Source organism: Dipodomys spectabilis, unplaced genomic scaffold (assembly GCF_019054845.1).
Source record: "Dipodomys spectabilis isolate Male_0828 unplaced genomic scaffold, ASM1905484v1 ptg000043l, whole genome shotgun sequence".
In the NCBI taxonomy this organism is placed as follows: Eukaryota; Metazoa; Chordata; class Mammalia; order Rodentia; family Heteromyidae; genus Dipodomys; species Dipodomys spectabilis.
In genome coordinates, this window is record NW_024870720.1 from 31,365,195 (window position 1) to 31,375,793 (window position 10,599).

The following is a 10,599-nucleotide window of genomic DNA, read 5'->3' on the forward strand; positions in this document are numbered from 1 at the left end:
TCTGCATTTCTGATTGGATTAGGAAATTATTCTGAAGAGAGGATTTTTTTCAGATCTTCTAAATTGGGTTAAGCAGTGGGAAACAGCTAGACAGACTACATGTCTAACCTCCCTCCCTCAGCCTTAGACTGCAGGTCCCCATTATACAAACTCTTCCAGAGAAGAAGGAAGCATGTTGGTCATTTATAGAGTGGAAGTTGGGGCTGGCAGACATTTGTTCATTCACACCTCTTTCAATGATGATGAAAGAGACGGAAGTTGGGATATCTATATTTAGATCTAGATGGGATACATTACAAGTAGGAATCATTTAAGCTGTGCCGTCAAAGGAATGAGCAAAATGAGGGTCTTGAAATAATTTCTAGTAAGTACCCTTGCAGTTCTGGCATTTATCATGAAGAAGTAGTAGAGCATAACTGTGATGAAGATAGACTTTCGATCAATCTGCTCGAGTTCAAATCCTGGGGCAGTGGGGTGGGGTGTGTTCCTGGTACAAGGGATTGAACCTAGGCCTTCATACTTACTAAACAAGCTCTCTACCATTTGAATTATTCCCCCAATCCTTTTGTTTCCAAAGTAAACTCTCAGATGATTTTGCCCAACTTGAACTGAGATCCTCCTGTCTCTACTTCCTAAATAGTGTGGACTAGAGCATTTGCTGCCCCACCAGGCTCCTGGCCTTGCCTTACTTCATTCTCAATCCATGCTGTCTTTATGTATCTGACTGTACACCATGGATTCAGATTGAACATAAGATTCAACCAGGACAACCAGAGAATTTTCTTCCTATCTATAGAGGTAGGTTTGATACAAAACAGCTGATGAGTTTTGGTCCTAAAACTTTGTTACAACCATTAGGAAAGGGTGTTTTGATTTCTGTTCAGGTTTCTAAGCTCATAGAACCTAAGTCCAAAGCCATTGGTGATCATCTCTGTCTCTAATCTGTGAGAATCCAAAAACATAGACAACAGGGAGGGAAGCAAACACTTTGACTCCATGATACCTAAAGGCAGGATGCCTCAAGTTATTTTAATTATATGAGTTGATAAATTACCTACTTTTTTCTAGTTTGTCACACAGAACTCATATTAGTTACAATGAGATAGGAGGCAGAAGGCACCAGGTTATATGTTGAAAGAATGATGTTCTAGAATGGTGTTAAGCTGTACTGAGTGCTAGATGTCAATGGGAAAACACAGCCCACTGAATAGAGATCAGAAGGCCTTAAGCTATAATTGGATATTTTACATTTTGTTCTGTTTTACACAATCTGGCCCTATAGAGCATGCTAGCTATGCAAAGCATTTCTTCACTTGTACCAAGTGGTTTTTAGCAGCATTGAGAGATTTCTATTTTAAGAGAACAGTGGGTATGTATGTTTCAGTTTCATCCATGAGACAGTTCTTGATTCATCTCTTCCAAATGGGTTTGCCAGTAATATAGTTCTGAGTCTATTATCAGAACAGAGTACTAAAACAGTCTCTTATGGTATATCCATTCTTAGGACATGAGTCTAGTTCTAGTGCTGCTGAGCTGTCTGCTTCTTGCTTCAATTTCAGAAGGAGAAAAACAAATGAGTGTCTTTGAAAGGGAGGACTTGTTCTTCCTCTCCTGAATTCTCCCCTGCAAACACCACACTTTAGTTGCTACAATTGTTTCTTGCAGCTGTTTCTCTTCATCTTCTAAAACCACTGGATGTTCTTTATTTTTTTCCTAGTTTTCCTCAATGTTTAGATTTTAACACATGGGTTCAATTATACACAATCCAGTCTCTAGAGAGGGAAGTACACAATGGCAGGAAAGTGACTAATCAGTCTTTTCCTATATGGAAAAGACAGAATCTTCCTAATTTCAGCCCTGTCCTCTCACTCCCTTGACAGTAACACAGTTATATTTGCTATTCTTGAGCAGGACAACTGTAGCTCAGTGCATGGCTGTCAGGCTCTTCTGGAAGCTTTCACAATGATAATGCCTTAGAGCTTTGTCCTTGCTTTCTTTTTCTTTTCTTTGTGCCAGTACTGAAGCTTGAATTAAGGGCATACAACTCTTTTTGGCTCTTTTGCTAAACGCTATATTAATCTGCCACTTGAGCCACACCTCCACTTTTGGATTTTTGATGATTGATTAATTGGAGATGAGTCTTGTGGACTTTTCTGACTGGGCTGGCTTTGAAACTCAACCACTGGTGCCTAGCTCTCTGCCTGCAAATGTGTGTGTGTGTGTGTGTGTGTGTGTGTGTGTGTGTGTGTGTGTAATCAGCAGAAAATGACACATGACTTCTTTTGATTTGAGGGTGTAATAATCAATTGCTGAAATATTTGATGTCTTGTGCTTTTATTTGTTTGTGGACAGCTATGTTCTCTCTCAAGAAGAAAGAAATCAGAAAATATTCAAAATCAATTCAGGATCCACACAGATCCCTAGTTTCCACTGCTGTATTGTAGAAGACTGAATTGATTAGGCTGGACTCAGTTTAGAAGAATGAACAGCAAGGAATTTGACATTAGATATGGAAGAGGAAAAGGAAAACTATCTGGTTCACTCTGAAGCTTACTGAAGATGATAGAACCTCTGGTAGAGATAGTTGCCTGGATACCCAAAGATAACACTAATCATCTCAGCATTGAAACTACTATGAAGAGCTTGCATCTGATCAGCATACAGAGGGAAAAAATACTCAATAACTAGCCAGTTTCCCTGGAGTATGGACAAGGACAATTGACAATGGCATCCCAAAGTGACTCAAAATCAAAAGCCTCTACTATTTTTTCTTAACCATTAAATCAGGAGATCATAAACAAAGATACATTAATATTTTATCAGCCTTAATGATAAAAAACTAACTTTATGTCATTATTTTTAGAAAAATAGACACTATTTCTTGCATCCTATTATAAATTGATTTGCTAACTAAGTCTTATGTCATTTATATGTGAAACATCTAAGATTTCTAATAACAGAACAAGAAACAAAACTCAACAGAATGCATGAAGGTTTTGCAAGATTCCACTATATACTGATTGCAGGAAACTAATCATTAAATAGCGTATAGTTTAAAGTAAAAGCATAAAATAAGCCTTGTTAACATTTATGCTGAGAAAACAAGAATGACATTTTAGGACAAGAAATAAACCTACAGATAAAAAGAAAGATCTCAAAATAGTCAGTCTATCAAGAAGACATAATTATAAATATTCAGGTATCTAGTTATAGACTCAAGAAATACATGAAATAAAATTGACAGAACTAGAAATAGAAATATATAAGCCCATAAAAATTATTTAGCTACTTCAATTCTTTTTTCTCAGGAATTGATAGAATAATTAGAGAAAATAGTAACATTATAAAAGAATAAAACAGTATTACCAATCAAATTGAGTTAGGTGTTTGTAGAAAACTCCAATGAAACAGGTGGACCTGTTGCAACAATGAGAAGTACAAGTTGTCATGTCCAAAACGAGCTTTACAACGTTGGTGCGGGGGGGGGGGGGGGGGGGGGGAGAAGGATTGGGATTAGGGGGGAGGGGGGAGGCTGGGAAGGGATGTGAAGGGTAAACAAAGGAGGAGGCTGCAATGCTTGGTAAGAAATGTACGCATTATCCTGCCCATGTAACTGTAACTCCTCTGTACAGTATGTTCACAAATAAAATTAAATTAAATTAAAAAAAAAAAAAAAGAAAACTCCAATGAAATGCAGATTATTTCCAGATTCACATAGAATACTCCTCAAAGCAGCCAAAATAAAGGATTGGATTCTAAAGCATTAGAAATATAGTAATTCTTTTTTAACACAACTGACTAAGAAAACTTAGTAACAGGGATACTAAAAAATTCATATATTTGATATTAAAGAACATACTTTTAAGATAATACGTATTAAAGAATACATCACAATAAGCCTTAGGATATATTCTACTTGAGTAATAATGAAAATACAATATATCGTAGCATGTAGGATGAAGTTAAAAGTTACTAAAGAGAAATTTACAACTTTAGATGTTTATGTTATAAAAGAAAGCTAAAATTAATAATACAAGGTTTTTTATTAAGAATTCTAAAAGGAAGGTCCAATTGAACCCAAGACTAAACTAGGAAATAATATATGAATGCAATTACTGAAGTTGAAAATAGAAAATTTATAGGAGAAACTAATTGAAACTGGAATTTAGTTTTTAAAAATTACCTAATACTTTTATTAGACCAATCAAGATATGATATGATGTAAAAGTGAAAATGCATACAGAAGGCTTGATAAGTGGACTTTGTCAATATTAAACACAGTATTTTAAATGTTACCTTTAAGAAAATAAAAATTGCTGGGTATGGTATTATGGGTCTAACACCATCTATTCAGGAGTTAGGGACAGGAGGAATGTAGTTTAAACCTGAGAAAACCTGGGCAAAAGTTACCAAGGCCATATCTCAAAAGCAAGTCAGGCACCAAGTAGCACAGATCTGTATGTAACCCTGGCTACTGGAGATGGGGAACCAGCTTACTCTGTGAGTACTAGGCCAACTTGTATAGTTAGCTCAAGACTATATTTGCAAAACTAGAAATTAAAGGAAGTGGGGTTGTGGTTAAGTGATAAGAGTTCCAAGTTCAATTTGCATTTCTTAAAAAAAATGAAAAAAGAAAAAACTAAAAAAGCAATGTTTTACACAAATTAATGGGGAAAATTAAAAGAATTGAATTCCACAAGAATAGTAAAAATAATCACATTGCATATGTTTCTCTAAAGTTTTACATCCAAACAAAGAATTTTTCCAACTTGATTAGCATAAGACAAAATAGTTTTAAAACTGGATAAACGGGGCTGACCATGTAATCTGGCATACATGAAGCCCTACTTTTAATCCCTAGCCTAGCAAAATAAATAAAAAATAAAACTTGGCAAATACTTGATACGAGAATAACCAATTAATATATGAAAAGATTCTCGAAATGTGTATATGAAAAGATTCTTAATGGTTTTCAACGAACAGGAAAGTATGTTAAAAATGCATTGAGCCTGGGTATAATCGCCCTAAAAAATAAAAACAGAAGGATTAAGAGTTTGAAGAAGTCTAGGATACATAGTAGAACTTTCAAAAAATTGAAAGTTTAAAAAAATATATAAAAACGCATTTTTGCATATCTATTGAGTGGCTTGAGAAATGAATTTGAGAATATAAGGGTGAGGATATAAAGCAACTGGGACTCTCATATTACATGGCAAATGTTAAAAGAAAAAAAAAGGAACATCGACCTCCAAAACTAGGTTGTGAGTTCCTTTAGGGTCAATTTATGCCCATCTTCTCTAGTCCTCTAAGTATGTATGCATCAAAGAAAACAACATAAATGTCCACTCGAAGATTTATTCATTTTTAGTAATGGCCAAAATTAGGAACAACCCAAATGTCCAACAAGAATAGTTTAACAGATTGTGGTATATCTATGCAATAGAAGACTAATAATAAAAATCAAGAGATTACTGGTACAATGAAAATCAACAGATGACTGGTATAATGTAGATCTAAAAGCTGACATGCAATAAAAGGAAAACTAATGTGACAGAAGAGCTCAGTAGCAACCCAGATATAGTGGTAGGACAGGTACTGAGGATGCAGAAATGAGAGGGAACTTTTGGGGTGAGAGAAATGAAATGCCCTATGCCTTGATTGGCATAGTAGATGTCCAGGGGTGTATGTGTGTCAAAACCATAAAATCGTTTCCTTAAAATGGACACATTGATTGTGCATATATTAAACCTCAATAAACTTGATTTTTAAAACAATTGTAAAGGGGCTGGGAAGGTGACTCCGTGGTAGAGCGCTTGCCTTGCATGCATGAGGTCCTGGGTTCGATTCCTCAGCACCACATAAGCAAAATAAAGAAAAAATCCGGAAGTGGTGCTGTGGCTCAAGTGGTAGAACGCTAGCCTTGAGCTGAAGAGCTGAGGGACAGCGCCCAGGCCAAGTTCAGGCCCCACGACCGGACCCTTACCCACAAAAAAAAAAAAACAATTGTAAAAATCAGCTCATGAAAACACTAAAAAGTTGAAGAAATATCCCATACCACAGAAAATATAAAATATGAAAATTCAAGGCTGAATTCAGAGAAAATTCATAGATAAATGCAGAATATTTGGTTCACCATCCAAGAAAGTAAGAAATGGAGGAGAAATACCAGCATTTCACAAACAAGTTTGAAATGTTGGATTATCCACTGAATCCACTTGCTTCTCTTACTGTAAGCTATTTCAGGGTCTTGGGAACCTGACCTCTTCAATTTCCAGATTCAGACTTGGAAAAAAGAGTAGGTCTGGGAATCAGACAATGGATTATGACATTACATCAGAGTGACTACCATCAACATCCCAGTCATCCATCCTGTACTTTGGTTAGGAAGATGGATAATATCCCTATTGGTTACTCTTCTGTCTTTTCTCCCCAAGACACTGATTTCTATTAATCAGCTCTGCAATTCCCTGCAAATCAGATCCATTCACTATGCTTGCTCTCTCCCTCTGCTTTTAGTGTTCCTAAACGTTCCTCTGCAAGTGGACAGAGACCCCTCTCCCCCCAACCAACTGGAATGAGGAGGCCTGTGGGCCTCTCTGAAGGAGGGATGAGGCTACAGTGCAGGTGGATGGTAGGCATTTAGCTGGCATATTCAAGGACCTAGGTTTGATTCCCAGCACAGGGGTAGAAAAATCACAGTGGGTCTGTTATGGTCAGGAAGCATCTTGGAAACAGATTTCAGCAAGACTGCTTGTGGCACCTTTTAGAGTCATTTTCTTTAAATTGTGATTGTTATTCTCTATGGATTCCCATTCTATTCAAACTCAAGCCACAGCCTTCCTCCATGGCTCAGATGAAGTCTCAATTTACCTGCACATAACGTATACCAGGCCATAATAACCTCCTTGTAGCTTTCAAAGCTTTCCCACAGGTGAAAACTAGTCACATATTTTACTGCTTACCATTTTCATGTAGGTATCTTTTTCCCCTCAACATAAGTACATATCACGCATTGTCTTTTTCATCACTATTCTAGATAATGCATTGTACACAGGAGATGTCTCAAAGCAGATTATGTTAATTTTATATTAGTGTCATAAATTGCTTAGAGATGCCTTTTGGTCTCTCTTGTACTTCCTCATTCTTTAATAATGATACAATTTTTACTTAGGTTTCCCATGATACTGACATCCTTATCTATTATATATATATTATTCTGCACATCCTCTCTTCTGCAACTCTGCTCTGGGAACCCTAGGCAGTTAAATTTATTGGTAGTGATTAATACAAGCTGATTATGTTCCAAATAAGGTAATGACCAATTTTTTTTTTGTTTTGCTATGATTAAACCCAAAAGATCCAGGGAAAAAAATGGTATGATTTATTGTACACAGAGGCTAAAGAGAAACTGAAGATTGGTATAAAAAGTCTGGCCCATCGGCCAGCAACATCTGCATCATCTAGGAGCCTGTTAGAAATGTACACATTTCTCACACCTCATGCCCTGCCCGATATATGCTGAACCAGTCTCCTATGAATATTTGAATCTGATACGTCCTGGCTTTAGAAAACAATGACAAGGCTGCTCATGTGCCGCCTTTCCCCTCGCCCGTAGCCCTGCCAAGCCGGCTGGACTAACTGGCTCCCCTCCCAGCCCCAATGGGCAGGCAGGCCGCTGACCCCTGGCGCCCAGGGAAGAGCGAGGCCAGAGGCCAGGCAAGCTAAGAAGCTGAACTTCTGCGGAAGAGCACGCAGTCGGACCTGGCCTTCTTCAGGAACAGGCCAGATGCCAGAAGTGGGCGGAGAATTGTAGGAGAGCAGACTTGGAAGATAAAACACCTATTGGCTGACTAAACATTATTGATTTATGTGCCAAACACTTTGAGACCTCCATGATCCGTAGAACCAGTCCTTACAGGACCGTTCTTCGACATAATGCAATACCAGCAATATTTGATCTTACCAGTCATTTGATCAATCCACATAGCAGATATAGAAAACAAATAAAAGAATTAATTGAGTGAAGATGAAATCAGGACACTGAAACAGAAAAAAAAATGATGGAATTTTTGAACAGGAACAAAACCACAAACAAACAACAGCAATGCTCAGAACCCCAGGGTAGAGGAGGGTGACCAGCAGGATGAAGTCATTTTACCTTTAACCCTTAAAGAGAAGGAAAACAAGGAATACATAAAGTCTCAATTTGAAATTTTGATTCTTATGGGGAAAAAAAAACATTCTTCTGGACAGGCATGAGGCTGATGAAATCCTAGATGATTTCTTTGCTCCTGATCATTTCCAGGCCCTGCTGGAGTGCCGGATCAATTCTGGTGAGGAAGACCACAGCGGTGAACACTTTGTTCTACTCTAAAACACAGGAGAAACAGATGTTAGAGATATGAGAGAGCTGCATTCGGGAAGAAACCCTCAGGAAAGTAAGAGATTCCCACTTCTTTTCCATTATCACTGATGATGTAGTGAACATAGCAGGGGAAGAGTATGTGTTGGTGAAGTTTGTTGATGAATCATATAACCTGAGAGGAATTTGTGGGCTTTCTGCCTTATGAAGCTGATGCAGAAATTCTGGCGGTGAAATTTCATACTACAATGACTGAGAAGTGGGGACTAAATATGGAGTATTGTCCTGGCCAGGCTTACATTGTGTCTAGTGGGTTGGTGCTTCTAGACTTTTAGAGAAATACCCTCAAGCTATCTACACACTCTGTTCTTCCTGTGCCTTAAACATGTGGTTGCAAAGTCAGTGTCTGCATTAAGAAAAATTGAGGAAATTTGCTCTTTTTTCCATTGATCACCACAACTGCTTTTAGAACTTGACAATGTAATTTCTGTTCTTTTTCAGAATAGCGAAGAATGAGGCAAAGTACCGAAGGAAATTTGCCATTCTCAGTGGACAAGCAGGCTTGATGCTTTTTTTAGTGGATCTCTTGCAGGTACTTGGTTTGTGTTTAGATGGTATAAACAGTGACACAAATACTAGATGGAACAACTGTATAGCTAGCCGAGCATTTGTTCTCTGCAGTGTAGTGACAGATTTTGATTTCATTGTTACAGTTGTTGTTCTCAAAAATGTCTTATCTTTTACAAGAACCTTTGGGGAAAAAATCTCCAGGGACAAACTTCTGATGTCATCTTTGCAGCCAGTATCCTGACTGCAGTGCTTTACTCACTCAACAAAGTGATGGAAAACATTGAAGTTTATCATGAGTTTTGGTTTGAGGAAATCACCAATTTGGCAACCAAGCTTGATAGCCAAATGAAATTCCCTGGAAAATCCCTCAGGGCCCAGCAAGGTAACATGAAATCCCAGCTAACCTCTGAGAGTTACTATAAAGAAACCCTAAGTGTTCCAACAATGGAGCATATTATTCAGGAACTTAAAGATATATTCTCAGAATAACACCTCTGGTTCCCTCAGTCATGGGCCAGCTCAAATTCAACACGTCAGAGGAACAGCAGGCTGACATGTACAGAAGGGACTTACCCAACCCTGACACCCTCTGAGCTTCATTGTTAGAGAATTAAGTGGAAACACTGAGGGAAAGATATAGAGCTTCCATTTACTATTTATAAAGCCCTCCATCTGCCTGACATCAAGTTTTTTCCTAATGTATATGCCTTGCTGAAGGTCCTATGTTTTCTTCCTGTGATGAAGGTTAAAAATGAGCGCTATGAAAATGGATGAAAACGTCTCAAAGCATAGTTAAGGAACACTTTGACAGACCAAAGGCCAAATAACTTGGCTTTGCTTAACATAAATTTTGATATAAAACATGATCTGGATCTAATGGTGGACAAATTAAACTTTATATAACTAAGTCAGAGTTTCCTACAGATAATTCAGAAACCATTGAAAATACTTAAAAGACTTTTTAAATGGGCTCTCTCATATTTGGTATTTGGAAGAAAAGCTATTAAGGTGTTCTAGATCACATTGCCTCTAGGCCTCCAAGTGAATATACTAGCCATTGATAATCTGCTTATATAAGTGGCCCCTGTTTGAATTTTCATGCTTTGAATAACTGTCTCTTCTTCCAGAAGATGGCATTGGAAGTGTCATGCTTCACCTTTGAGTGACCTCTAGAGTGACCTGTGGCACTATTTTAATGAAGTCATTTTAGATATAACATTGTCACTGTGGATCTAGTTGTCATATAGTTACCAATTATTTGATGAAAATGAATTTGAGGAAGTATGGAAAAGGAAGGAATTCATTTTATGAAATGTTACAATGAAGCTCACCATTGCCTTTTGACTGATAGACGTTTTAAGTATATGTTAAAACTCTGTTTTGGCAGCACTGGACAGATGGAGGCAGGAAGATATCAAGTTCAAGACCAGCTACATATGAGATCCTGTCTCAAAGATCCAGGGGCTAGGGATGTAGCTCAGGGATAGAGCACTTACTTAGTATGCACAAAGCTTTGGGTTCAATGCCAAGCACATAGGTGGAAAATCTGAAACAGATAGTTAAGGGAACTACCAGAGAGAGAAATTTATAAGCTCACCCAAAGGTTTCCATGTAGATTTTTGTCTATCAAGGGAACTTAGAGAAACAAGCCACAGTTGAAGTTTGAA

General features: G+C 37.6%; 1 pseudogene; it reads left to right on the plus strand.

Annotated features, from left to right (window-relative positions):
- Positions 1-6,151: 6,151 nt before the first annotated feature.
- On the plus strand, positions 6,152-10,100 carry LOC122106611 (annotated as a pseudogene).
- The last annotated feature ends 499 nt before the right edge of the window (positions 10,101-10,599 follow it).